Here is a 23,913-nt window from a genome sequence, read left to right as displayed (position 1 = left end):
TGTAATTGTAAGATATATCAATATTAAATATTGAGCGTATGACATCTTTGGCTCGGGCATTATATCAGATTACTCCAAAATTTAAGTATCAGTTTCGCGAGAGTATACGCTAAATATGATATAGAATTATTTGAAGCCGTGTGTCTAAACCGAGCGCAATAGGTTTCAAATATTTAAATTTTTAATTGATTATGCATGATTCCGAAAATATTGAGTCCTCTGCAGAAGATATATTATTACTGGTATATTTAAAATTAGATTTAATCTATCATCGAGGTAAAACACTAGAACAAGAATGCATGAAAAATTATCGTATGGACGCAGAGAGAGTTAGAAATAGAATATGAAAGAGAAACGAAAGAAATGGAAAGGGGAAATTGAGCAATTAAAAGGTGCGTTAATTGTAAAAATTTGCTCGAAAAGCTTCATCGGCAAATGCTGCGATGATAATAGCAATTATTTTAATCGGGCCGTGAACATCTATTATTTTAAACGTTCAAGTATTTTGTTCAATCTAGTCGCAATCAGAACATTTTTTCGTGTTATAGATCTATTAAAGGGAGAATAATAGACAGGATGCATAGGTAAATTTGTTAATAATTGACTTGATAGATTCGGAGTAAATGCTTATGATTTTTGTAATTATACGCTTGATTATAATTAGGAAAGAACCGGATGAACAAGCTAATTATACCTCGTTCTATCTATATTATGTATGTGACCATGTGATGGGCAATTGCATCGAACTAATTCACATTTTGCGATCGCGGGAAAACAAAACGGGAGGTCGGAATTAATAAATATAAGATAAAGACATATCAGCATTAACTGTTAATAAATTTCGTATTTAATTATTTCATAGTCATCACTCCTTATCAAGGCCCAGATACCACTCGAGGATAAGGGTTAAGAGAGTACAGTAGTCAATTGGATTATTTAGTAATCGTTTGTAATGGAAATTCGGTAAATTTGTTAACTGAAGTGGAACGGCTCATCAAGAACTTGTTTACGTTGGACTTGAACTCGAGCATTTTACATGAAAATAACGATAAAGTAGAGACAAACTCACAAAACTTCTTTTGTGAAATAGAGGTTGCAGTGAAGAGAAAAGCACATCTCCTACGAGGCTACGAAGCCTATTTTGAACTCTATCAAGGCAGGACAAGTCCTTTCTAGCAGCTTCTGCCCAGATGTGGCAACAGTACTCCATCTTTGGAAGTATCTTGCTCTTTTATAGATAGAGAATTACATCAGCAGTGAGATATCTACTGGATCGATAGACAGATCCTACCATTTTTTCCAGCGGCCTTGGTAACAGATTTGATGTACCTGTTCCATTTCAGATCAGGAGTAAATACAATTGCTTAAACTATTTATGCAATTAGCTAAGTAGATATAAAAAATAACATTTATGGATAAGAAAATCTATTATTAAATAAAACACTCAGAAAATTAAAATATAAATATATACTGAAATAAAATAACATTAGAATATAAAAAGATAAAAATTAAAATTAATATTGCAGCGACTTATCTCGAAAAGAGTTCCAGCTCCAAAATGCAAATCGCTGAAGGAAAATTAGCTTTAAAAACATCAGCGATGTGGATGATTAGCAGGGGATCTTACGTTGCCCGAGGGTGAATGATGATCAACCAATATTTCACACTTCTATATTTTTATTATCATCGAAATCATCGAAATCGCCATTTTTTCAATCAAATCGATTGATAGCCTGCGTTACATAAGGACCCATGGCGATGCACCAAGAGGAAGTTCCACATGCCTCCCCGCAATGACTTCGTTCACAATACATCGTAGTATATATTGCACTGTAAAGAACATACTCTTGATTTTATAAAATTATTATTGCATTGCACTTTAAAATGCAAAAGTCAAGTATCATAATTCAATTGTGCTCTAAACGACAAAGTTAAATCCGAACGTGGCTCATCCATATGAAATAACTTACAGTTCATTGTATATGTCTGAAGTTACTGTTTGTGCGTTGATAATAGTTATAATTAAAGTTTAAATCCAAAAAGCCAAGTAGCATGGGGCACTTAGCCTTTATACCTAAAACTTCATTTCGAAAGTGACGCTGTAATGTCGGAGAACCTACTGTTGATTTAATATATCGACCATTTCGTCTTGTGTTGTAACTGATCGTCTCAAATGCACTTGCGATGGTATGTTGTGTTAGGTATAACCTTGGTCCAAACTACTTGTTCTTACGCTCATCGCATTATTCCCATCATCAATGATTGATACTTATCGAAGGTATTCCGATACAAAACCTATCAAAGAACACTACCAGCTACATGAAGTAATTTCGTGTAAAATTTCATAAAAATCTGTCCAGCCGTTAAGAGTTCATGAAGTGCGAACTCACAGATACACAAATATACACAAAAACAAAGTTCCTTTCTTATAATAATATAAATAGATAGTAGACACGTATTTTATATATATATATATATATATACATATATATATATATGCTTACGAGGAAAAAGCAATGCATACATATATATATATATATATAAATATACTTACGAGGAAAAAGCAATGCATATAAATATATATATATATATATATATATATATATATGTAAAAATGTATAATGTATCCCCTGCTATAATGTATCGCCTTATTCGCACATCTTACAAATGTGCATGCATATATCAAAGTCATAATCAAATAATGTTTTTATACGTTAATTCATTTCATATTACATGTTAATAGATTGTTTTTGTGGTTTTATTACTCCCTAACCCATTTAGTTTGTTAAGTCAATCTGTTGCGTGTCCGTAATACGGTTAATGTGGTTCTGACTTGCACTCAATTTACTTGTGTCATGAAGGTGTCGAAAAGTCAAGAGTTAACGGATGACCAATATCAGAATCAGTGAGTTCGGTGCATTTGAGCGCAGTTCGATTAATGGGGGTTACACCCCCCCACGCACACACACATATACCCTGATATGTATATAGAAACGCACATGGATATTTTTGAAGAGTAGAATATCCATTGAAATTAAAGTGGAATAGACAGTCAGATTTGAGTTGTTGTGGAGATCAGGAGGTTCATAGAATAGATGCGTAGGCGGAAACGCAAGAAGATTGAGTCCGCAATAAGAGGGTGCTCCGAGTTCAATCGTAAATGAAATAAATCGATACTTGCCAGAAAATCGGCGTCGAGTTTTTATCTTGAGTGCTTTTCACAAACCATCGACCAGTCACGGGAAGAATAGTATCCCAGAAAAGAAGAGATATAAAAAAAGTACTGTTGAACTCTTAACGCGTATATATGCCCAGACACAGACTCACAGTTAAGAACTACTAAAGTTAATACACAATATAAGGGTGTTTGAAGGAACTTGACAGCGTGTATGCACACCCGGTTGTATAAATGTATATAAACTGTATATAAGACTTGTATTTAACGAAACGGAGAAGATGCACGCAGGCGAGTCTGATAAACAATATATACACGTGACGCCCGCATAAAACCGGTCGAACACCGACACACACACGTTAGGAAAAGATAACGGGGGCACGGTTATATAGCAGTTATCTATAAGAATGCGGTACATATTTTATGAAATCGATCTTGTTCGTATTTTGCAGGTAAAGTTAACATTGATATTGAAAGATTTGTCTTCGAGACAGAAGCTTGAAACTGCTTAAAATAAGATGACCCATCAGCAATTTTTATGGATCCGTTTATATTCGAATGTTTGACTAACGTAAACGCTTCACTTACAAATTATTTAAAGATAGTTACATAGGCGACTTTTTTTTTACACAGTGATCACCACTTATCAAGGCCCGGAAGCCACTCAGGGATAAGGTTTATTGCAAGTACATTAAGTTAGTGTGGAGATTTGATGAAGTGTTTACTTAAGGGAGCGGTTCATTAGGAATTTGTTAACGTTGGACATCCAAGTTGTAGTCAAGTGGGAAGCAGACAGACGGAACAGAGTTCTACAGGCGTGCAGTTCAAAGAAAGAAGCTTTGTTCATGGAATCCGCGTTTTGATTTAGGCACAGATATAAAGTGGGGGAATTTTTTCACAATGGATTCAGCTAGACGGGTGTTTTTCGTGAAAGATTGACGAGGGGGGACTAGAGATTGGAGTTCAGACGAGCACCTACCATGGAAATAACGATAAAACAAGGATAGGCTCGAAACTTCTCTTCTGTGGGAGAGAGGTTGCAGGGTAGCGAAAAGGGCACCCCCACTAAGCCACGAAGTCTATTTTGTACTCTGTCAAGGCAGGATATGCTGTTTTTAGCAGCTCCTGTCCACATATGGCAACAGTATTCCATCCTTGGACGTACTTGGCTTTTATATAGATAGAGAATTGCATCAGTAGTGAGATATCTTCTGGAGGTGTAGGATGCCACCATCTTTCCAGCGACCTTGGCAACAGACTTGATGTGCGTGTTCCATTTCAGATCAGGAGTAAATGTCAAACCCAGAAGCTTGTAAAAACACGGGGCCTCACCCAGACGAGAGACATCCATCAAAATTGATGCCAGATGGGGATCAAAGCGTTGATGATGTAAGGATAGGAGTTTGGTGTTAGATGCATTGAAGGTAACCAGCCACGTCTTCCCCCACTGAACCACGCGCTCGAGATCAGAGGAGAGAGAATCAGAGAGAACTTTGTAATTTACAGCCTTTGATGTGTTGCCGTAGATGGTCGTGTCATCAGCATAGATGTCAACGAATGATTTAAGTATGTGTTTAGGGAGGTCATTGATGTAGATCAGGAAGAGAGTTGGACCAAGGATTTACCCCTGAGGGACTCCAGCATTTATATTGTAGGCCTCCGATTTTTGTCCATCTACCACTACTCTTATGAGCCTATCGGAGAGAAATGATTTAATGATTGAGAAAACATTTCCAGATATACCGTAGCTGGAAATCTAGTGAAGTAGACCCTTATGCCATACCTTGTCGAAGCCTTTGATATGGCAAGAGCAATTGCCCTAGAGAGGAAGCCTTTGTCAAGAGATTCACTAATCCTGTGGGATATAACCGTCAGCAGATCTGCGGCAAATCTTGCAGAGCGGAAACCATATTGTGTGTCACTAAGAAGGTTGTTCCTGCTTAGGTGGTTGAATATTTCTCTATTTAATATAGATTCCAGCAACTTACTCATAACACACAGGAGACTTATTGGTCTGTACTGAGAGGGAGATGACTTATCACCTGAATTCTTAAATGCAGGGCAAACTGATGAGGTCTTCCAGGGAGCCGTAAAGCACTTCTCCTTAAGGTAGCGCTTAAATAGTTTCGTAAGTATGGGAGCAAGTCTGGTTGAAGCTTTTTTAACACTATTATTGGGATGCCGTCAGGGCCAGTTGCTTTACTGGAATCTAGGTTCTTGATTAGCTTGGCGACCTCATGCACGGATATTTGTATGTTACCTAGCTTGTTCTGTGTTATAGGAGGAAATATGGGGAGTTGATGGCCTTCGTCGCATAGGGTATCGGTATACAGTACGGTGGAGGGGTACGTCTGGGGACTTATTATATTTCGTTGTTATCTTAACTGATACGACGGAGTGGTCGGAGGATCCTAGACGAGAATGAACGGAACATGAACATAGCTCAGGGGAAGTTGAGAGAAAATGGTCTAGGAGGCTTGCATATTGACCGGGTGTATCGGGAACACGGGTCGGTTCGCAAACAATCTGAGTGAGATCATAAACAATGGCAAAATCATGACAAACCTCCCCTCATCGTCTGCCTTATTTGAATGGGTCAGCCATTCCACGTTATGGACGTTGAAGTCACCACAGATGTGGATGTTAGCCGAGGGATGTGCAGACAGTATGTGGTCTATTCTCTCAGATATGCTCTTAAAGATAGTAACTCCGCTGTTGTGGGGCCGATAGAGGGTAAATATAAATGCAGTGGTGTTAGCAAGTGCAACCCCGAAGCACATATAGGGTAAATTAGGATCTTCTCTAGAGATATCCCTGCCACACGGGAAGTCATCCTTAATGTAGGAACATATTCCATGCCCATGGCGATCTTGGGGGTCATATTTAGCTGTTAAGTTATTTAGTTAAACACTGCAAACGTCGATAGAAAAAGATAGCTTTTCAATTGTTTAAGTATTTTTGTGGAGAAAAGCTTTTTTTTTACATACGCGTCACCACTTATCAAGGCCGATAGGCCACTCAAGGATAAGGGCTTAAGAGTGTAGAGGACAATATTGTAATCGATAGTAATTGAAGTTCGGTAAATTTGTTAACTTAAGTGAAACGGCTCATCAGAAACTTGTTCACGTTGGACTTAAAGACAACCATATTATAGACAGCTGGAAAGCAGGAAAACGGGACACAATTCCACAGGCGTGCAGTTCTAAGAAAGAAGCTTTGATCATGGAATCTATGTTTCGGTTTAGGCACAGATAAATAGCGAGGAAAATTATCGATAATGTTTTCAGCTAGTCTAGTGTTTCTTGTGAAAGTTTGACGAGGGGGGATCATAGATTGAAGCTCAGTCGAACACTTTCCATGAAAATAACGATAAATCAGAGACAAACTCGCAACATCTCTTCTGTGAGATAGAGGTTGCAGCAAAGAGAAAAGGACATCTCCGTGCAGGCCACGAAGTCTATTTTGCACGCTATCAAGGCAGGACAAGTCTTTTCTAGCAGCTCCTGCCCATATGTGGCAACAGTATTCCATCCTTGGACATATCTGGCTCTTATATAGATAGAGAATTGCATCAACAGTGAGATATCTACTGGATCAATACAAGGATCCGACCATATTCCAGCGGCTTTGGCAACAGATTTGATGTACGTATTCCATTTAAGATCAGGAGTAAAGGCCAAGCCCAGAAGCCTGTCAAAACTTGAGGCCTCCCCAAGACAAGAGCCATTCATTTTAATTGATGCCAGATTGGGATTAGAACGTTGATGATGTAAAGATAGAAACTTGCATTTAGATGCATTAAAAGTAACCAGCCACTCCTTTCCCTATTGTACAACGTGATCAAAATCAGATGAGCGAGAATCGGAGAGAACTTGGTCGTTTACTGTCTTAGATGTGCTACCATAGATGGTAGTGTCGTCAGCAAAAATGTCTACGAATGATGTAAGAATGTGATTTGGAAAATCATTAATGTAGATCAGGTAAAGAGTTGGGCCCAGGGTAGACCCATGAGGGACTCCAGCATTTATACTGTGAGCTTCTGATTTTTGCCCATCAACTATTACTCTTATGAACCAATCAGAGAGAAATGATTTAATAATTGAGAAGACATTTCCAGTTATAGCGTAGCTGGAGATCTTGTGAAGTAAACCTTTATGCCATCCCCTATCAAAAGCCTTTGATATGTCAAGAGCAATTGCTCTAGAAAGGTTGCCTCTGTCGAGAGATTCGCTAATCCTATGAGATATAACTGTAAGCATATCTGCTGTAGATCTAGCACAACGGAAACCATATTGTGTGTCACTAAGAAGGTTATTTTTGCTGAGATGGTTGATTAATTCTCTATTTAACACAGATTCCAGCAACTTACTCATGACGCACAGGAGACTTATTGGCCTGTACTGAGAGGGGGATGAACGATCACCCGAATTCTTAAATACAGGGCATACTGATAAGAGTTTCTAGGGTGATGGGAAGCAATTCTTCTTAAGACAACGTTTAAACAGTTTTGTAAGGATGGGCGCTATTTCTGGTTGTTTTTTTTTAGTACTATAATTGGAATACCGTCAGGGCCGGTTGCTTTACTGAAATCAAGGTTTTTGATTAGCTTGGCAACATCACGTACAGATATTTGTATATCACATAGTGTGTTTTCTGATACAGGAGGAAATGTTGGGGGTTGTAGGCCTTGGTCGCAAAGAGTAGAATTGGTTGCAAAGTTCTTGGCAAAGAGTTTGGCTTTGTCTGATGCTGACGAGATTAACTCAGGTGCATTGATGATAGTTGGGGTAGAGCACACGCTTCTGTTCAGGATTCTGTTTGCAATTTGCCAAAACTGGTGGGAACCAAGCCGCTGATCAGCTACTTTGGACTTGACAGACGTAGCATACAACCCTCTTGCGTTCTTTATTACTTTCTTACAATGGTTGGTGGCAGCCTGAAAGCTGCTTTAGTTTCAATACATCTATTACGTTGGAGGCAGTGGAAAAAGTGATTTCTGTGCGCAATAGCAGCAGCACATTCTGGAGAAAACCGTGGCTGGCTGTTAGGTTTTTGCTGAAACTTTTTCGAGGGTATGAAACGGTCTATACCTACAATCAACCATTCCGTCAGGTCTGATACTATAGAGGACACATCCGTTTTAAACATGGAACGCAGATGAAGATCCGATAGAAATGTACGGAAACTATCCCAGTCAGCCATAGTATATTGATATACTGTACGATGGAGAGGTACGTCTGAGGACTTATTACATTTCATTTTTATCTTAATTGATACAACTGCGTGGTCGGAAGATCCAAGAGGAGACAGAACGGAAACTGAACATAGTTTAGGGCAAGTTGTGAGAAAAATGTCTAGGAGACTTCCATACTGACCGTCATTGTCGGGCACACTGGTGGGTTCGTGAACAATCTGAGTAAGGTCATAAGCAATGGAGAAATCATGACAGAATCTCCCCTCATCATCGGTCTTGTTTGAGTGGGTCAACCATTCCACATTGTGAACATCGAAGTCTCCACATACGTGAATGTGAGCTGAAGAATATGCTGATAGAACTTTGTCAATTTTCTCAGATCTGCTTTTAAAGATAGTAACTCCGCTGTTATGAGGGCGATAGAGAGTAAACATAAATGTCGTAGTGTGAGCTAGTGCTACTCGGAAGCACATATAGGGTAAGTTAGGATCTTCTCTGTAGATGTCCCTACCACATTTAAATCCATCATTTATATAGGCACATATTCCATGCCCATGGCGATCTTGGGGGTCTGATTTGGAAGTTAGGTTAGAGTATCCTTTAATTCCAGTTTCGCTTAAAACTAAAAGGTCTGGTTTAGTCTCCTGTAATTGGGCTTCAACCTCTGGAAGGTTAGAACGTAAACCCCTTATGTTGGAGAAGGAGACATGGTAGGGGGGTCTACGTTGGAAGTTTCAGATCCGGGTTTAATCGTGTATATTTTATTGAAACTTGTCATGATGGAATATTGAAGTCTCTGGACTAGGTCGTCAGACTGTCTTAGAGCAGGACAGAGAGGGGAAATAAAGACAGAAAAGAAACCAATGATTTTTTGTAGCACATGATAAGGTAAAACCATAACAATTACCCACTCGTATTGCATCGGGAGGCCCCACCAGAGACTACTGCATGGTCCTGAATCCATTCACCAAATGACAATACAGCAGCCTCAGTACTTTGCGCCTTCTGATAGGACAGCCTCCTTAGTGGTTAATCCAAGGTTCGGGTCCCTGACTATCAGGCGGATAACGTCAGCCCAGATAAAACGTTCACCTCCAGCACCCTTACTAGTGACATGGTTACAAGGATAGACATAGAACAGAAAATTTCCGCCATCTCTGTCGACTGTTCATGCCAAATACTGGCAACCTAGAATACAGCTTTTTCTTCTCCCTTTGTCAGAAAAATCACTCATTAAAAAAATGAGGACTGAGTAACAAATAAAGAAAAGCGAGAGTAACGGGAGCTGCCGACAACGCTTCCACAAAACGTTCTCTACTCTCCTTTAAAAAAAGAAGATGTATTAAGTATTGTACTTATAAAAGTCAAACTGGCGTGTTTTTAGAGGGAACATATGGTGATAGATTCACCTCTCACGATCAAACAATGAATAAAATTTCCTAATCTGTTCATGCAATAAACATGGTAGATATAATAAACATTTATGACGAGAAAACGCTATCATTAAATAAAACAATCAGGAGATAAAAATACAAATTAAGTACAGAAATAGAATGCAGTTATTAATATTAGAAATTCAACATAAAAATTAAAATACACTTATCTCGAACACGCATTCGTCTCCAGAGTGAAAACTGATTTGAAAAGACTTTTAGCTTTAATATCAGCGTACCAAAAGACTTTTTTTATTTATTTATGTTTTTAATTAACCGTTTGAACAAAAACGTGATCGCTTTCTGAATTTTTGCGAGTGACGTTTAAGAAATTGCGATATAAGAGAACAGCGAGGGGGTCTTCTGAAATTCAACTAGTGCCGTTATAAGTAAATTCAACATAAAATGAAAAAAAAAGAAATTGAGGGGGGGGTCTGAAAGAAATATAAAACGGTTGAGTAATCTATCCTTAAGATCAACTTGGTAGATATAATAAACATTTATGACGAGAAAACGCTATCATTGAATAAAACAATCAGGAGAGAAAAATATAAATTAAGTACTGAAATAGAATGTAGTTATTAATATTAGAAATTCAACATAAAAATTAAAATACACTTATCTCGAACACGCATTCGTCTCCAGAGTGAAAACTGATTTGAAAAGACTTTTAGCTTTAAAATTAAATTAGCAAAGTGAAAGACTTGGATAAATGACAGCATTCAGATATCTATTTTCCCTACACACACACTTTTGTAATAAAATCGTACACAAATCAAAATAGCAATTAACCATACGTGTTTGCATTTTGCATCCGATCAAGTGTTATATTCATAGTCTACCGGAAAAAAAACGGAAACAATTACAGTAATGAAAGTATAATACTCGATTATTATGATCGTTGCAATATTTGAAAAATAGCATTTTATCCAAGCATAAAAATATTTAAAGAGAACATTGTTTATACTAACAAAAGAATGTAGAAAAAAGATTAACCTCTTAGAGTCTTGCGATATTTTGTAACGCGACGTGGGATTTAGTTAGCGTTTTGGGAAAAATTACGATGACTTGAGGATTCAGAAGCAAATGAAATAGCTTTTCATAATTTATTTTCAGATTACTAACTTTATTTCACTATTAGATTTTAATAAATACTTCCTCACTTGATAAACGAGCGGCGTTCTGAATATCAGAGAATATATTTTAAAACTTCGGAAATAAAATGTATACGAAATGTAGTAGAATTTAATTTTCTACCGTCAAGAACACTTTTACTGTGTTGAAACTTTTACTTTAAAATCTTACTTTGCCTTGTATAAATACTCCATATTGAAAAAAAGAATTATAAAATCCAATATATATATATATATATATATATATATATATATATATATATATATATATATATATATATAATATTACTCGTAGAAGCAGTATATTGGTTCAATATGGCATCTAAATTTGGACAGCATAATAAAACTACTGTATAGAGCGCTCTTTAAGTACCAATGCGATACCTTATAGTTAGAGAGTTTGCTAGAAAAATCTACCGAGACAGCATCAATACGAGTTTGTAAGGTATGGACTACCCGCGTGGAGAACGCTTCATTGTGAAATAAACAAAAGATACAGATGATTGCGCACAGTTATACGACAATATCGAGATGGTCATTTTCGTGTCATTAAGTTGATTCGTGTATATCCAGAGAACGATGAGGAAAATGAGGCAGAGGAAGCCTAACAAGAAACACTGCGAAGATCCAAAAGAAAACGACGTCCGCCGAGATGTTTGGTTACTTAATGTGAGTGATTCAGAAGATTAGGTGTGGACTTGTAAAAGTGTGAAAACGAAAATAAAGCATTCTATATAAAGAGCAGACTTATCGACAATAGGCGGAAAAGAAATCTTTCGACGGGTAGAACATCAGAATATACATGATGATCATACAATTGATCATGAGCTATGCAAATTTTGTAAAATCGAAAGTGGATAAAAAGACGAACGACACGGAGTTCAGTCGGCAGGATTTCTGTCGAGACTTTTGAAAGAGTTTGTTGTTGTCGTTGTTGGTGTTGCTGTTGATGTTGTTGTTGTTGTTGTTGTTGGTGGTGGTGGTGGTGTTGTTGTTGAGCATGGCCCCTGGCGTGTGTGTTTCAATGAGTGATTTGATAGTTAACAATGCAGCGTTGTTAAGAAATAAATTGGATTCTAATCGCATAAGTATCGCTGAATTACTCACTAAAACTATGATGAAGCGTGTGAAGCTTACAATGAAATGAGGTCTGAAAGAATTCGAGATCCGAATGATTCAGTAACTGTTTGTAGAGCATCAGAATAAACATGACTGTAACGGATGTGGATCATGTGAGATATACAAATGTGGCAAAATAGAAAATGTATGAAAACGGCAAAGAATTCAGTTGGTGGGATTTCTTTACAGACGACTCAAAGAAATTGTTGTTTTCGTTGTTGAGAAACAGAGAGAACACCTCACTGACTAGAGATCCTATTGGAAAATTTGCTTGAAAACTCTTGTCCCGTCCTTCACATTCTCTTGGCCCATTGCCTCGAGTTACACATTTATGCATATGACTTTAGGTTGGCATAAAATGACTGGAATTAACATGAATTAAATATATATTTCAAATAAGGCATGTATAAGCTCATGTTAGAGAGAACAAGCAGTTATTATTAAAAACGCACAACGCTTAAATTTCAAGTATATAAATGCAATAACTTTTTCACCGAAGTTAAAATAAACAGGTCTTCTATTTTATAAGCTGATAAAACTAATTTAAGATGAAAGATTACAAGTATATTATTAAAACACTAGCAGACCATTCGTCTCAATATTTCATAATTAATATTGTGAAGCGTCGTCTTAAATAAATGGTGGTTATGAAGTAATGCTAGTAGAATAACTGGCGAATGGTAATTAGCTTTGTAGTATGATCTACCATTCTGTTGTTCTAAATTGGGATCATCAGTAAAGTTGTATGACATCTTGAGCAAAAATATGGTATTATTTACTATAATAATTAAATACTTAAAGAGGCTAGTGTGGTTTCCTTAACGGAATCTTCAGTGCATGGTGTCACGTTTGACACCAGTTGATTCGAACACAGCGACACAAGACTTCTCTAGCTTGGAAAAAAAGCGAGGGTAGAGATAGGTAAATAGAATAAGTTCATGCCGGCTTTTCTCTTCTCCTGACGAGAAAAATTTAACTTCAAAACATTATGACCTAAAGAAGGTTCTCCGCTTTTCTTCTTCCTGTAACCCTTGTTGAATTGATAATGTTCCTTTGTAAGTTACCATTTCTGCTTCTTAACTTAACTGATTTCTCCTCTTAATCGATTACCATTGAAAAGTTAATTTCCAGCTTAATGTTATTATGTACACACACACACATTGTATATATATATATATATATATATATATATATATATATATATATATATATATACAGGGTGAACAGAAAGTCTTTGGACCAATTCAAAAGTGGTTTATTAATAGAAAATTACAAAAACATAAATTAAACATGAATGAGAATTATAAGTTAGGAAACCAAGAATAAATTCAAATTATTTATTTTCAATGTGATGTCCCTTCCTTTCGATTAGACGCTCAATTCTCTGTCTGAAGTTACCAACCGAGGCACGCAGCGTTTCCTGACGTATTTTAGCCCATTCACTCAGAAGAGATGTCTTCAAAGCATCAACACTTGGATGAGCAACAGAACAGACCTTTGCCCCCAACAAAGACCACACCGAAAAACCCATGGAATTCAAATCAGGCGATGCAGGAGGCCACATCTCCTTACTCCAGAATCTTGGAAAATGACATTGGCACCAGTCCTGAGTTTTTTCTGGGGGTATGGGATGGTGCTCCATCTTGTTGGAAGGTAAAAGGCTGATCTTTGAAGTGTTTCTTCATCTCTTCAAATGATGGAAACAAAATATCGTTAATGTAGCGATCTGTGTTGATCTTAACCCCCTGCTCCACGAAAATCAGAGGCGACTTCCAAGATTTGGAGACTGCAGCCCACACCATGAGGGAAGACGGCTTTTGTCGGCGGAAAACTATTCTCACAGAGTCATCAATGTCTGTTGAAGATTTTGCGTAAACTCTGTCGTTCTGATTGTTAACAGTCGCTTCAATTGTGAAGAGCTTTTCATCAGAAAAAACGATCTCTCGCTCTGCCGTGCCAGCCTTCAGTTCTCCAAGAAGAAGCTTTGCTCTTTCAAGTCTCTTGTGCTTTTGGGTAGGTGTGAGGTACTGTCTCTTTCTCATCTTGTAGGGGGACAACTGGAGATCGTTTTTTACGATGGTTCTCATCGAGGTCACGCTCACATTCATGTCTTTAGCCATTTGTCTTGCAGATTTCTTCGGGTTCCACCTTACCCTCTCTCGGACAGCTTTAATCACCTTCTTTGTTCGAGCAGTGCGAGGTCTTCCACTCCTAGGACGGTCTTCAGATGTACCAAGTTCCTTAAATCTGTTCACAACATGGTACACGGTGGATTTAGCGACTTTTAAGAGCTTAATAATCTCTGAGTTTGTCCTTCCCGCGCAATGAAGCTGAATTATGGCCTCTCGTTTGCTCATTTTTCTGAAAGTTTAAGCAAAATTATTTTAATATTTTTGTTGAAAATAATTAGATCAATAGTTAGACTAAATACTTACTTCATTCGAAATGACAAAAAGTGAGTTTAACAATATTTAATTTTAAAACTAAAAATGGTCCAAGGACTTTCTGTTCACCCTGTATATATAGTAAGTTATAAAATGTATATGGCGATTAAGCTACACTAACTAGCTCTACAGACGTATTGAACACTTTTGAAATAAATACGCATAAATCTATACTTTCGTATATTAATTTTATGTGAATAAATTAAGTAGGTATATATATATATATTTATATATATATATATATATATATGTATATATATATATATGTATATAATAAAAATTATAATTAACATTGACATTTGCTTTTTCATTTTATATTTAATTCTATTACCATTTCATTTTTTCTCTCTTCTTCTTCACTGATTTTTCTCTCCTTCACTTATCTTTCTTGATTACATTTTTTCTCGGCAGCCGTGTCAAACGCATATCTTATTTTTCTTGTATTAATATTATAGAATTGTTCCCCCTTTTCATTGTACATATTTGTGAATTATTCCATGGATTTGGACCTTTCGAATTATTTTGGACTATCTTCCAATTACGTGATTTCCTTGGATTTTACTTGTGCGAATTGAAATTCAATTAACTTTCTTGGATTTATATCTTTGGATTTTACCGTCATTGGATAATTTACCTTTCACCACACTATCCATTCACGTGTAATCACCCTTTTCTTCACTATATTCCCTCTGCTTCACTTTTTGTTATCAAGTAAGATCTTTGATTTACTTGCAGTTTCATCAAATATTTTTGTATGCGAAATCCGATCACGCATTTTCTAATTCCTTCTCTCTGATGAGAAGGAAAGTATTTCTTCGAAACTCCGCGGATTAAGGACTATCCACTTATTAAGTGTTTTCTTTTCAGATTAAATATGTCTTTAACTCTTTTTCAAAGTGTTTTTAACATGTTTTATTAACTATTTGCTCTTTATATATATATATATATATATATATATATATACACATGTAAGGTCATATATATGGCACTGACGAAAACCCAATATACAGTTGAAATAATGCTCTTTTTCAAAACTTTTTTCATAAAGCAGTGTGTATTACACTTATCCAATCTATATAAAAAACAGAAGATGCATGTGTGTCTGTATAAAATATTTAACTGATACACTTTTATACTCCTTATCACATAAGAATGTAATAAACAGGAAACAGTGATCATACATAAATAATGGTTTATAACGAATAAAATCTTTGTTTGCATTTACTATTAATATACGTACAGAAATATGTCGGTATGTTGAAATTCGAACTGTTCATTTCAACTTGCTGTAATATTTCTATTACTTTTTGCATGAGTAAACTAATTTATTGTCTGAAGTGGCTGAATTGTAAATTTCTATATCTATCTGTCGATAGCTCAAACAGTAGCGAACGTGATTAGAGCACTAACTGCTTTAGTTTCGAGTCTAGCTGATGGCGCCGAAGTAATTTTGTTAAACTTTAGAAATCAGAATTATATATATATGTATATATATATATATATATATATATAGATATATAGATATATATATAATTCAATAGAGTAATGACTCTGTAAATAAGAAGTTCGCATAAAATAAAATTCACTTAAGCATATTTTTCTAACGGCAAAGCCGGGCGTCCCACTATCAATAGATAAATGGTAAAATGTGTAAAATTATACACTTTCTTTTCGCATTGATTTCTTTTACTTATCCATACCGACATACGCACATACATATATTAGTGTGTGTCTATTGGATAAGTACAAGAAACCAATGTGGAAAGTGTATAATTTTTACACATTTTTATTTTGTGTGTGTGAATGAGAGTGTATTCTGAATCGGTGTGCATTATATGATCATTGTAACATCGTGTAAAAGATATTATTTCCGTCTCGTTGTCGACGCAAAAGTATACACTTAAGTTTATTATGACCCCGGGACACTTCTTTAGTGTCCACCATATATTTTCATTAAAATACACTAGACAAAATTAGATTATCCTAAGGGCTATCATATATTTACATAAGATAAAAGTGACCTTGAATAAATACACTCGATAAATATTTCCCATCGGATACAGTATATCACTTTTGGCAGAACTGAAAGAAGTTTTCAATAATTTTGTCTCAAGGTTACTCGACTGACTCTTGCAGACAGTAAAACGGATCACTTAAAATACACGTAGATATCACAAAAGTAAATTTTTGACGAGTTCTCTCTCTCTCGCTCTCTCTCTCTTTCTTTCTCTATCACACACACACACTATTTCTCTGTCATTTTCTCTGTATGTATTAATATATATATACATATACATACATATACATATATATATATATATATATATATATATATATATATATATAAGTAAAGTATTTTTTCGAAAACACGCGGACTAAAGACTTTCACCTCTATTTGTGTTTCTTTTCCAACTAATAAATATGCTTTAACTCATACAAAAGTGTTTCTTAACATTTTATTAAACCTATGTACTTTCAATCTAATTGTTTCAATAAAAAACGTTTTGAAAAATTATGTCACATTTTTAGAACGTTGAAAGCAAGATATGGAAAAAGCAAATCCGCATAGTTTCCTTATTTCAATTCAAGCTAGGCCGAAAGACTGCTGGAGCAGTTGGCGATATCAACTAAGCGTTTGACGCAGAAACCACTACTGAAAGCACAGCACAGCGGTTGTTTAAGAAATTTTGTTGCGGCGACGAGAGTTTTGATAGTGATGAGCATAGTGATCGGCCATTGAATATTAACAAGAACTAATTACGTATTCCAATAATTTCAGAGATTGGAAAGACAAAAATCATGATAAACGTGTTTTTCACGACAAAAGAAAGCCCGTTATGAAGTGTGATCTTTCCTTCTTTTATGCAACAAGAACAACACGTTTCTCAACCGAGTTGTCATTTGCGATGAAAAATGCAATCTTTACACAACCGGCGATACAAAGCTGCGCCAAAGCTCAATGACACTTTCTGAAGCCAGAGTTGCATCAAAAGAATGTCATGTTAACGATTTTCTAGACTGCGACCAATCTACTTCATTTAGTTTTTTAATGCAGGGGAGATCGCTGTAAACAAATTGAAAAAAAAAATGCATCAGAAATTTCAACGATAACATCCAACATTAGCCAACAGAAAAATGGCAATTCCCTAATGACAATACTCGACCGTCACTTTGAAGAATTTGAACGAATTGGGCCCAAAATATTCTGTCTGATCCATTAGATCTCACAGTCGTCTAACCTACTGGCTACTACTTGTTTAAGCATATCGAAAAATTACTACAGGAGAAATGCTTCAAAAACCTAATCGATATCAAAATCGACTTTAGCTACTTCATCGGCACCGAAATATGATTTTTGGTTATTGGAATGAATACACTTGTAATGCATTGGCAAAAGTGAGTTGATTCGGATCGTGCTTATTTTGAGCAATAAAAATTATTTGGAGCCGAGATATTTGCATCTGAATTTAAAATGAAAATACCGCAAACATGTCCTTTGTAAACTTGATAAATATTTTGTTTGTGTGGAGAAATATAAGCTTCGCATATTGTATTTGAGCTTAATATATTTCGTTCCATTAAAGAGTATAATATATATATATGTATGTATGTATGTATGTATGTATGTATGTATATATATAAATATTTTTATTATTCATTTTCCACCCAAAACAAGGCACAGTGCTAATTTGAAGTAGGGGGCTACTATCGGAGGCATAAGTTGCAGGGATATTATGAAGGGAGATGAGTGACAAGATGTCTGTTCACATTACGCTTGAGCTTCTGCATGTCAGTACAGTTGGGAAAGCAGAATCCACGAAGGAAGTTCCAATATCTAGCATTTCTGGAGAAGAAACTATTGGAGTAGAAAGCTTTCTTACACCGTCGAGGGGGAACAAGTGATTGCAGTTCGTCAGAGCATTTACCATTAAAGAACTTGTAAAACAGGCAGGGGGATGTAAAATTTCGTCGATGGGGCAGAGGCTGAGGCCTAGATGACAGTTCAGGACCTAGCAGCTTGGCAACTCTCTTTTGAACCCTGTCCAGGACTGAGAGACAAGTAGCAGATGCATCAGCCCAAATGTGACAACAATACTCCATACATGGGCGAATGGTGGCTTTATAGAGGTGCATGATAGTTTCGGGCGTAAGTAGTTTTTTTAGTACGGTAGAGAGAGGCCACCTTCTTCGCAGCAACCTTCGCAATACTCTCAATGTATTTATTCCAGTTCATGTCCCCTGCAAAAGTAAGACCGAGGAGTTTAAAGGAATTACTTTCGGGTAATGTGTTCTTGGCCATTGCTATTGGTGTTAGAGAAGGGTTCTTGTAATTATTGAAGGAAACAAGCTTTACATTTGCAGCTTTAAAAGTGACCATCCATTTTGCCCCCATTCACTATAGATTGGATGCCCTCCTCTAGTGTTTCTGCCATTTCCTTACATATGTGTTCATTTGTTTTCCCCTCGTGCCTTTTATAGTGAGTGGTGTCATCAGCAAATATACTCATCTTAGAAACAATTTTATTAGGGAGGTCATTTATAAATATCAGGAATAATAAAGATCCAAGAAAAGACCGCTGAGGTATTCCCGCATTTATATTATATTGTTTAGATGTACGACCGTCGAGGACAACCTGGATTTTTCTTTTACTTAAGAAGGATTTAATTGCATTATGTATTCTTACAGTGATAGTATATGATCTAAATTTTCCTTAGAAGACCATCGTGCCATACTCTATCAAAAGCCTTAGATGTATCGAGGGCTACCGCTCTACGCTCCCCTGTGTTACCCAGTGAACGGTATATACTTTAAGATATCTGCTGTGGAACGGGCTTGCCTAAATCCATATTGATTATCGGTCAGGAGTTTAGCAGCTGTAAGGTGATGGACTAGAGTTTGATTAATTATGGACTTAAATAGTTTGTCGAAAAGCGGGAGAAAGCTAATGGGGCGATAATTTAATGGGCCAGTTCTTTCACCAGAATTCTTGAAAACTGGCACCACAGAAACGGTTTTCCAGCAGTCACGAAACAAAATTGATTAAGGCCTTTGATGTAAAGTTTAGAGAGAACTGGAGCAACCTCAGCGGAGCCAATTTTAATAGCCCAGCCAAGAAAAGACTTGCTTTTGAAGTGTCTAGTTTTTTTTAATGATACCAGGTGCCTGAGAAGGGGTGATTTTCAAATCATCTAATGTGGTGTCAGTCTGCAAAGAAAAGTCAGGGAGGGGGTAGTGTGGCGGGCCCAATGTGGGGTTTGAGGCAAACCGACTTGCAAGCAGGTGAGCCTTCTCGGTTGCCGCGCAAACAATCTCATGACTGTTTGATAACGGGGGAATTGTTGACTTCCCAGTATTTTACACTGTTGTAGATTTTGCAAAAATCACGAGTTCCTAATTTCTGTGCTTAGATGCGATATTTGTAGGTTTCAGTGTAATCTGTCTTAGCTGTTACTATTTCTCTCTTACAATTGCTTCTAGCTTCTCGGTTGAACCTGCAGTACCAATGCTGTCTTCGAGCAATATATCTAAAATATAAAGCTGAACGTCTGTGTGTGCCTGGTCACGAATAGGCTCCTATATGGTTGACTATTATAGAAAACTGATCGCATATAATGATAGAAGATGTATCGAGACACAGGAATGAGTATGTTTGATCTGGCATAATGATGATTCATTAAAATTGTGGGGTCTGCGTATGCGCGTGGTCAACACAGTATGAAAATAGAGAATTTTTTTAAAAAAGTTTGCAAGTGTTCTTGATATAGATGTACATAATAATACTTTGATAAGTATGTTTTATCTTAAATATGGGTGGTATAATAAAATTGTCGGGTCTGCGTTCACGCCTGGCCTCCATAGAATGGAAATAGACACAAACATTAATAAAGACTTTTTTTTATCTATCTGCGTAAGTATACTTTGATAATTATGTTTCAGTTTGAAGAAATATGGTATAATAAAATTATGGGGCATTCGTTCGCACCTGACCTCCATAGAATGGAAATATGACACAAAGTTTAACAAAGTTTTTTTAATATAGATCCACAAAATATTGTGATAAGTGTTTCAGTGTGAACAGGTATGGTATAATAAATTATGGGGTTTATCTATTTTATTTTTACTTTCATCATATTTTGCTTTGCTTTTGATACCCCCAAATTCGAAATTATCTCTTTACAACCCTTCCTGTTCATAACCTTTTATACTTTCATAAATCAGAGTCCATTTTCTGTAGGGTTTTTTTTTAACCCAGTCAACGACAGTTACTTTTGCTAGTATATATATATATATATATATATATATATATATATATATATATATATAACGTATGAATATATGAAGATACGTGTTTGAATGTATATAGTAGGATATATCATGGACGGTGAGCTACAAAAATATTTCAGTTACATTTCAGAAAAACAGTTTGTCCTGAATTCATTTTAAAATGAACTATATACACCCTGCTGTATATCATAGAATGTTTTTTGACCTTGAAAATGTATAAGAAATAATTTTAAGCAACATTTAATGTTATCCCTCAACATAGACGTGTTCTAGGATGATGCATTTAGTCTATCAGCACTTTAGAAAGAACATACTATTTTTGATATAACAATTCGTTCTGGATCTGATAAACGTCTAAGCTTTTAATCTGATTTCTTCACTCGAAACAATTTCATTCTTATACCAGCATTTTTATGGTAGTCACTTGGGGCAAATCAGCAGAGATTGGTGAGTATGTAAGCTTTCGCCGTGCAATTTATGTTGATTTGTCATGCTTGCCGTCAGAGTTAATTGTCTTGGTAATTAATCACTATACTTTCGTACTCATAGTAGAATACTGTTATATTCCATAAAAATTAATAAGCTAAAGTGTATTATGGACAAAATGCATGGAGATAGTTTTTGTTTTCAGCGCACGGTAATATTAAGTCTGTTATATATTTTTAAACTTTATTACTGAATAAGATATTCTGCGTATCTTTTAATATTGAGGCTTTAACCTCCCAATTTTATATTTCCCACTAAGTGGCTTGCAACGAGTTTCACTAACTGCTGAACTATGATTAAAACATTGCCATAGTTTGACGCAGAAAAATGTATTTTTCTTTGTGTTGGTACAATTACAATGTTCTGAATCGTCCCGCACACGCTTTTTACTCAGGTTTTTCATTGAGAAATCTTCAACCAAAATAATTATACGATCAATTTCTGAAACTAGCCGAAACAAGTGTATAGATATTTTATTATAACTTTCGAGATGAATTGGGAGTTCAGCACCATTTTTGTAGGCACGACCACGTTCAATATCAGCATACAACTGATAAACAATTACTATGAAACATGCAGATTCAAAACACCTCATGTTCACCTATTTTTTTCGCGGAGGTTTTTGTTTTTTATGAAAATCAATATTTATCAACATTATATTAAGATTCTTCCATTGTTTCATAGGAAGATTTTCTATTGTTGGTTCACTAAAATAGCTGTATTCCTATACTAATATTCGGATTGGAGTGAAATCTCGCACCTGTTATTAGAACAATAGAATACACTAAATATATTAATGATTTTTAGTAGTTTCATATCCAGGAATTAATATGAGAGGTATTATATGAAATAGCTGAGTTTATTATGTTCACGGCTAATATATTTTACTATATTGTATTCATTTTTCTAATTACCTTGTTATGCAGAAAAAAAACGAATGCTACAATCCATTGAAAACCCTAATAATAATATTAGCCAACACCGCAATTCAAACTTCATTAATATATTTTATCAAAATTAAATAAAACATAACTTCAGAATCGAAGAAAATACAATTAACAAAAGCGTACATAGATATTTGACGCCTTTTAACAGTAATTCTAAAATTAAATTTATTATCTACTCCAAGCAGTTTAAGACATAAAACCTTGTGGTTAGAAACAACTCCCCACCGGATATAAAAACGTTGGAACAAACCAATGTAGTGTATAATTTTAAATGCTCTATGGAAGAATGTAACTCCGAAAATAATACATACATTGAGCATGCAACAACAACATTGTCACAGCGAATAACCATGCATTTAAATAATACTCGTGTTATATATAAAAACAACGTAACTGTACCCCCTCCAATCTTAGAAATGTTTTCATGAACAACATAAAAATTATATAATGTGAAAATAATATTTAAAAAACTAGACTACCCGTGACCCGTTGGGTCAGTATGTTATATTAGCTATAGAATTCATGTATGAGCGTAACGCTTGTGACGTACAGAAAATAGTGTTTTGATATAACAGATACATTTCTATGAAAGTATATTAAAATGAAAAAAGAATATAGATAGATTTCTATGAGTCGTTCTGTTTATTATAATTGATTATTTTGGAAAAAAATTACTTTTACTGAATTATAAGTGGTTGGACATACTTATAGGTAAATGTGCACTTAACATATACCATAATACTTATTATAGTTAAATTCTAATTTTGATGTATCTGCTTTATTTTTTTACATCGTTTATTTCTGTATTACGTTTAAGTTATTTTAACCCCCACTCTTCCCATGTTAAATAATAATTTCGAAATAATAACGTTAATATTTCAGCGTCCCAATTGTTCTTTTGCTTTTTTTCCAATTATCCAAATAAACAATTGTTAATATTGTCTGCTTTTTTTACATCGTTCATTTCTGTATTACGTTTAAGTTATTTTAAACCCCACTCTTCCCATGTTAAATAATAATTTCGGAATAATAACGTTAATATTTCAGTGCGCAGTTTATGCGCGCATGTGCAACCCGGTGTCGTAAATCGGAAAGTGGGGTCCGTACATCGTTACAAGGTCATTTGATTTTTATAATTATGTAGATTAAAATTCTGGGAGCCTCATATATTAGAACCCTTCAACCCACAATAAATGATATTGCATTCGAGAAAAGCAGTAACGTTTTAAAATGTTTGCGTATAGGACGGACTTTGCTTACGGTGTCCATCAACTTGCTGGTTTTAATACTCGAATTTTTAATCCACCTATATTTTTAATCGACTTTTCATTGAATCTATATATTTCATCTTATCGGCGTTTAATGTATATTTTAGCTTCCATTTATAATTCTCATTTTCGCTCCTTCGCACTTTTACTCAACACCTGATAATGATTCGTTGACGAACCGAAAGCGCTCGTGACAGCAACAATTATGAAACTTTTATTAATATTTTTGATATAAAAAATATTATACGGAGAAAAATTAAAAAAAGAATCATAAAGCAAAGTGTCTCCGTTGCATTTAACATTATTTGCTTATATATATATATATATATATATATATATATATATATATATATGTGTGTGTGTGTGTGTGTGTGTGTGTGTGTGTTCATCAGCGTTCTGTCTTTATTGTAAATAATTTCTTTATTGTA

The sequence above is a fragment of the Euprymna scolopes genome, chromosome 3 (assembly GCF_053919585.1).
Source record: "Euprymna scolopes isolate OS-2025 chromosome 3, ASM5391958v1, whole genome shotgun sequence".
NCBI lineage: Eukaryota > Metazoa > Mollusca > Cephalopoda > Sepiida > Sepiolidae > Euprymna > Euprymna scolopes.
Note: the sequence above shows the minus strand (reverse complement) of the source record.